Raw genomic sequence first — 7,351 nt, 5'->3', positions numbered from 1 at the left:
AAATATGTGAACTCACAGGACCCAGGCCCTGCCCCCTGACACCTGAGCTTTTATTTTCCCTCATGAATCAACTGCCCATGATTCTCAAGCATGCACTGTATATAAATTAACAGCCTCAGTGTCTGAGATGTACAGTGAGTTTTCTGGATGTAACACCTATCCTTCAAGTGTTCTTACAATTTCCTTCCTTTGACTCATATGCTCTTTAATTTTACATCATGGAAAGAATTAGACATGACCCCAGAGAATGAAGACTGCCATCTCGTCCCTGGCTCAGCATCCTGCTGGCAGAACAAAAGAGGACACTGCTCCCTTGCATTTTTTTCTTACAGAGCCATCCATAACTGTCTGCCCCCAAAGCCACAAGCCATGCGGCTCAGCGCGGCTCCTTCCCACCAGGTTTAACTGTGGTCCGCTGTGTGCCAAGCCCTGTTCTAGGCCCTGGAGAAGCGGCGGTGACTTAAAGGGACAGAAACTGCTGCCCTCATGGAGCTTCCATTCTGAGAACTCTAGACAAGGGAAATAAAAGTCAGAGGAAATAAAATTAATGGAGGCATCGTTATTAACTTCAATTGCTAATGGTTTAGAAATAAATATGCTTCAAGTGCTTTTTTTTAAAACACCTTCATTTGACACCACAATTATTTAAAAAGGTAATATATTCCATTCTCTCTACTTTTCTGTATATTTGAAAAATGTTAATAATAAAACAATGTTCAGTAATATAGGTAGCTATGTCCTCTGCTCCTGTGCCTGTTTCAGGGCAAGACAGTCCCCTCTGACCCCCTGCCTTCTGCATGAGCTTCCAGAGTGAGTCTGTGGCTGAGCAGGCTTATTTCTGTACCTACCTGGTTTCCCTCCTGTGCACCCTAAGATGCTGGCCCCATGACCTGCCAACTGAGCCCCAGCCCGCGGCCCCACTGCAGATGATCGGGGCAGAGGGCACAGAGGCAGGGCTGACTCAGGGCTGGTGCTGCCTCTGACCCGTGAGAACTTGGCTGGCGCCCCTGACCCGGCCCAGCGCTGAGAAAACCAGTGAACGTACGTCCCGCCACCATCTGGACACAGTCTGAACACACGACCTCCAGCTCTTGGAGCCCCGGTTTTCATTACGGTGACACGCGTGTGACAGTCTGTCCAGTCTCATGAAGGTCATTGCGGGGTCAAGTGGGTTGGGATGAAGTTCTGCTTGCAGTGCCTTTGTGTGGCTGAAGATGGTCCTAGACTAGAGGTGTTCATCCTTGGTTGAATATTAAGATCATCTCAGCCCCAAAGAACTGATGCTTTTAAATGGCGGTATTGGAAAAGACTCTTAAGAGTCCCTTGGACTACCAGGAGATCGAACCAGTCCATCCTAAAGGAAATAAACCCTGAATATTCATTGGAAGGACTGATGCTGAAGCTGAAGCTCCAGTACTTTGGCCACCTGATGCAAAGAGCTCACTCACTGGAAAAGACTGTTACACTGGAACGATTGAAGGCAGGAGGAGAAAAGGGCGACTGAGGGTGAGATGGTTGGATGGCATCACTGACTGAATGGACGTGACTTTGAGCAAGCTCCAGGAGACAGTGAAGGACAGGGAAGCCTGGGGTGCTGCAGTTCATGGGGTCACAAGGAGTTGGATATGACTGAGTGATTGAACAACAACAATCTAATCTAGAATAATCTAATCTAACATAACATAATATAGTATATATTATATATGCCTTGATGCCTCACCTGGGCCAATTAAGTCCACCTCCTGGAGCCGGAGCCCCGCCTCAGCAGTGACAAAGCTGTCCAGGTGGTTCCTGCAGGCTGCTGGGCTGTGGGCCAGGACTCAGGAGCACAGGGGCCCTGGGCAATTTGGAGAGGAGCTGGTAGAGGCAGGGATGGCAATTAAATTGCAGTGTGTGGGCTATTTTTTGCAATTCCAGTTTAGGGGAACATGGCTGTCACAAGGTTTCTGTTTAGGATCTTGGTTGTTTAATGACAGTTTGAACCTGAAGTTCCCCGGGGATCTGAAACCAGGCAGCGCTTGTGGCTTGGTCTGGTCTGTGGGAAGGGGCAGCAGCTGGGTGCTGGTGACACAGAGGCATTAAGCGTGCTGTAAACTGACGATCTGAGGCTTCATTCTGATAGAAGTACTAGAAATCACACACACACACGCCTCACACAGATTGCTACAGAAAGTTACCTCCTAGGTGGTTAGATTTTGAGCACTTTGGTTTTTTTCCTTTGCACTTTAATACATTCTTTGAATATTTTACTGTGAGTAGGTATCCCTTTACAAAAATAATAAAAAATTTAGAAGAAAGTCAATGGAGAAGAAAGGGTACAGAAAGAAAGAGGCAGAGGGAAGAGGCATTTTATCGTTTGTCAGGCTAGCTCTACTACGATCTCATATTGATCACAAAGCAAACAGTGATATTTGCTCCTTAGGAAGCTCTGGTCCTCTTGTGAGTCGTCCGGCCTGGTTCCTGGTGATGGCTTTCAATCCTCATCTTGAGTGGCCTTCCCAAGTTCCAGGATATCCTGACCTCTGCTTTAGGGTTCCTGAACAGTGGCTACCAGAACCTTTCCTGAACTTGGCCAAGGGGAGGGCCTTTTTCTATGTTAAGCTGGAGCGTAGGTAGCTTGCAGGGGGTCCCTGCTCAGACATCTCTCCTGGGTGTTGGGAGAAGGCCGGGGAGTCCAGGCACACTCTCCACTCTGTTCCAGGGAGGGCTCCACTGGGCACATGATTGAATTCCCTTGCACACCCCCAAAATTGCCCCTGCTGGCCAGGAGCGGGGAAGGTACAGTGCTTGTCAACACATCCATGTAATCTGATAGTGTGAAAAAGTAGCAATGATCACTTCATTGTAGAAAAAGTGCTGCGAAATAGTCTTATTTGATTATTATCGGTGACTATTTTGTGATTGATTGGTTGATGCAGGAGAAAGCGCAGTAGCTTTGTTATTATCTGTCAGTATATCCTATAAACTAAAAAAAAAAAAAAAAAAGTTTTAAATACACTATTGACCGTTGCCCTGTAAACAGTTACCAGGGCCCCATTTCAAGAATTGTCTACAGCTGTGTCAACAGAGGTTGCCTGTTCCCTACACACCAGCGTGACGGCCCAGGACAGCTTGAGAAACAGATGTAAAAATTCCCGCGTCCAGCCCAAGAGTGGCCGTGGGCTCCTCCTGCCTCGCTCAGAGTCAGAATCAAATAAGGTGGTGAAGGTCCGAGCGGCCATTTGACCTGCGGCTATTCTGAAGATCACATAAGGTGGGCAGAGTGCAGAGTCTGTGAGATGAGATCCCCAACTCCTCACCCCAGCAAAGCGCGCACTGAGGAAAGGAATCCTGCGTTGAAGCAGCTTTCCTTTTGTGCTGTATTCGGTCCCTGTGGCTGAGCTCTTTAACCCCACTGGGATGGGACCATCTCCTTCCTTCTAGGTGAGTGCAGTGGGGTGGCACCAGATTGAGAGAGGACCAAGTTCCAGTGCAGGCTCTACAACCTAGAGCGAGCTCGGGTCTTGAACTTCTGTCTCTGAAAGGGGGATAACACACGGGAGGATACTTTACTCTTGGGGCCGACGGGAGCGTTCTATGAACTGGGCCACGCTGGAGTGCCTGCAACTGTAAATCCCAGCGTAGCCAAATATGGTTTTGCTTGAACAAGTTTACTCCCTGTGCTGCCCCGTCTTCTGTTGACCACACAGCCCCGGCTGCCCCCTCTGTGGTTCTCCTCCTGACTCCTGGGTGCCCAAGGGGAGGGCTTACTGAGCTAGAGGAGGAGAGAGAAGGTGCTCGAGTGTTTGTTTATACGCTTATCCTTGGGCTTCCCTGGAGGCTCAGCTGGTAAAGAATCTGCCTGCAGTGAAGGAGACTTGGTTCAATCCTTGGGTAGGGAAGATCCCCTGGAGGAGGGCACGGCAACCCACTCCAGGATTCTTGCCTGAAGAATCCCCACGGACAGAGGAGCCTGGTGGGCTACCATCCATGGGTCACAGAGTCAGAAATGAGTGAGTGACTAAGCACGTGCTGACTATTGGCCTCGTCACATTACCTGTTAGCTCCATGAAGGCTGGAAATCATCTGTTCATTGCTGTCACTCAGCAGCTAGAAGACTGTCTAGACCCCTCTTACCAGCATTACAAATTATCAGTATTATGTCAGTGCTATCAGTGACACTTATAATCAGCACATTATCAATTATATACCATAGAAGCTAATCTCAATGATATAATGGTATCAATTACATAATACTATGTTAGCAATTTTATAAATTAGAAGCTCTCCCATTAAGGAGGAGCTCCTGGGCTCAAGAGAGAAATTTGCATTGGTTGAGCCTGAAGGCTCGCTGCCCTTTGTTGCTACTTGCCACCGGAACGCTGGGACTTCAGACTTTCCTGCTTTACAGTGCCCTGTTGGCCCACAGCCCTGCCAATCACTGGGTTTGCCCTCCCCTCACCTGACAGCTAGGACTTGATTTCTGATGGAAATCTGGAAGCTTCCAGAGCATCTCCAGGAAAATTTCCTTCTCCCTTAGTGATTTTTTGATGAACACCAGAGAAACTTTCTACTCTACAAGAATTGTCTGAAGGCTTATTTTTTAAACCTGTACTGATCTTGATCCCACTTAGGTTGTCAGATGAGTTTTCCTGCTGGCAATGCTTGGGGGCCTTGGGAGTTCCATAAAATCTTTCTTTAGTTCAAGTGCTGCCTTCAGACTTATCTCAGGGTTTCTTTTTTCCTGTAGGAAGTTCTGGGAGCCAGATCCACGGGACCTGGCATGAAATGGGAGGCGTTGTGCCTGCCTGGCATACCGTAAGTGTCCATCACGTTTCTGTTGGATGGTTAAACACGGAGTAAACGAGATTTGTTCTTTCCAGAACCTGGAGCTCAGTAGGAAGGTGAGAGAGAGTGTCAGATATTTGAAATAGGAAAAATGAAGTTGAGGTGTGGCCTGGAGGAAGAGGAGCCAGGAGGCTACCTGCTGGAAATCACAGGCGACAACAGGGAGCTGGGGATGGAGCCAGGCTTCAGCCAACTGAGAATTGGGGCTCGGTGAACTGGCTCCTTCTGCATCCCTTTTATTTTCTGGTAATTTTAAAGAAAGTTCCTTGTGAAAAGGCCTCCATCATGTGGTCTCTTCTAAGGGAAGAGGGGGAAGGGTCTGGGAGCTGTGATGAGCCGAAGGCAGAGGACAGGTGGGAACCCTGTGTGAGAAGGGCTGTGACCATCCAGCCCTCCCGTCCAGCGAGCCCTGTCCTCTGTCCTTTCTGCTTGCAACAAACCTGCTATGTAGCTAGGGTCAGCTGCAGGGAGTTTATTGAACCCGGTGGGGAGGAAAACACTCAAAGGGAGCACACCGGGATAGCTCTCCCCTCTTGCAGCAGCAGGCAGCCCCGGGACTGGCATTTTCCACAGTGGGAGATGACAGTCAGGATTCTCTGGGTGAGGCGGGTGTTTCTTAAATACAGGGTTCAGGATGAAAGCAGAAAAGCTGTTGCTACCCCCAGCACATCTCGGAACCATTTCTCCCTGTAGTAGGTTGGATAATGGCCCCGAGAGATGTATGGTTCTAACCGTTGGAAACGCGCATGGTCAAAGGGTTTGTGCCTATGTGATTACATGAAGGATTTTGAGACCATTGGGCCCTACATGCAATCACAAGAGTCCTTAGAAATGGGAGGTGGAAGGAGATTTGACACAGATGGAAGAGAAGGAGGCAGCATGAATAGAGAGGCGGAGCGTGGGGGCTGAGACCATGAATGGGAAAGCGTTGGAGAGAGAGAGTGCCCCTGAGAGCCTGCAGAGAGCATGGCCTCTGGACGCCTTGATCGAGACCCAGGGGTACTGGTTTCAGGCTTCTGACCTCCAGAACTGCAAGAGAATACCTTTCTGTTGTTTCAGCCACCAAGCATGTGGTCACAGCAGCCATGGGAATCCGGTACGATGCATTCATTTAAGACCAAATTACAGGTTTCCTGAAGGTTTGGGACTCCATCTGATTTGTTCTCCCTGTTTAATGTCTAGTCCCCAAATGATCCTGGGCCTTGGTACACGCTTAATAAATATTTGTGGAAAAAATGTTGGATGTTCTTGAATCTCCTAGTGGAGGGCAGTAATTTGTGGTGCTTCCCAAACTTATTTATTAAAAGAACCCTTTTTGCAAAAACATCTTTTGGGACAAGGGTTGTTCACTTTGGGAAATACTGATGTCTTTTTTGCTGAATCTTCAGGAAGGTGGGGAAGGAGGTGTTGAAATGGTACATTGTACACGCCCGGCTCCTCAGCTGGTGACCATGTTTTCCCTCTGGGAATGGCCAGCATTTTACAAATTGTCCCGTAGTTGGTGGGCGATGGGAAAGGCTCATGGCTGTTGAGCTTAGATTGTGAGGGAAAATATTTATGGGCATGAATGGCTCCAATCACACATTTGTATTAACAAAAACGTGATGCTTTGAAATGTTTAAATGCTACACAGGCACTATTTATAGATCCTCTGTTGAGAAGGAGAGGCAGTCAGAAATGTGATGCTTGCTCAGCTTTATAGTAATAACACTATTTACTGCAGGGATGCAAATAGGAATGCTAACAATATTTAGCGTGGCATCCAGCTTTCTGTTTCCAGAGCAAGCCAATGCGGTGTTGTATGTGTTAACTGCACATTATCAATTACAGTTCTCCTGTAATTGATACAGTTTCCTTTCTGTTCACAGGAATGAGAGGAGGCCTTACTTCCTTTGCCATCCTCAGCATGTTGATTTCAGGCTTAAAAAAAAAAACAAAAAACAAACTCACAGTGCTTCTGCTCAGATTTGTGGGCACTTTTGTTGCTGGGGTGGCGGCGGGTGCCCCTCTTTCTCACAATGACACACTGGTGGGATCTGCCTCTCCCTGGGCATGTGTTGTTTTGAATTTACTCACACGGGGCACTCCTGGGAAGGAGGTTAAGAAACACAGGGAGGAACAAGTGAAAGATCTGGGCAACCGGCAGGTGTTGTGTGTGTGTGTGTGTGAGTTGCTCAGTTGGGTCCGACTCTTTGCAACCCCATGGGCTGCAGGGAATTCTCCAGGCAAGAATATAGGAGTAGGTTGTCATTTCCTTCTCTAGGAGAATCTTCCTGACCCAGGGATTGAATCTCTTGCATTGCAGGCAGATTCTTTACCATCTGAGCCACCAGGGAAGTCCAGCCAGGCGTTAGTGGTGGTGAAAGCATTTCCAGTGTCTATTGAAGAAAGATTTTGTTGTTGTTTTTCAGAGTGTTTGTTCTTCTCCCCCCAAAATGTAACTGTATTGACAAGTTCTAAGAGGCTCTATAAGAGAGGGAATTACATACCCAGATGGAAGGAGGTCGCTGAGAAGCAGAGTTAT

The 7,351-nt window shown here is 48.0% G+C and overlaps 1 long non-coding RNA gene across 1 annotated transcript; it reads left to right on the top strand.

The window, feature by feature from the left end:
• Window positions 1-1,728: 1,728 nt before the first annotated feature.
• LOC147349812 (uncharacterized) lies at window positions 1,729-6,905 on the top strand. The gene is made up of 3 exons (XR_015150595.1): window positions 1,729-3,253; window positions 4,730-4,797; window positions 5,887-6,905. It is a non-coding gene; the product is annotated as an uncharacterized LOC147349812 (long non-coding RNA).
• Window positions 6,906-7,351: the final 446 nt, after the last annotated feature.

Source organism: Bos grunniens, chromosome 21 (genome assembly GCF_055505025.1).
Source record: "Bos grunniens cultivar Pamir isolate PY7600 chromosome 21, Bosgru_T2T1.0, whole genome shotgun sequence".
NCBI lineage: Eukaryota > Metazoa > Chordata > Mammalia > Artiodactyla > Bovidae > Bos > Bos grunniens.
The sequence above is the reverse complement of the archived record's forward strand: the minus strand, read 5'-3'. Positions and strand labels throughout refer to the sequence as shown.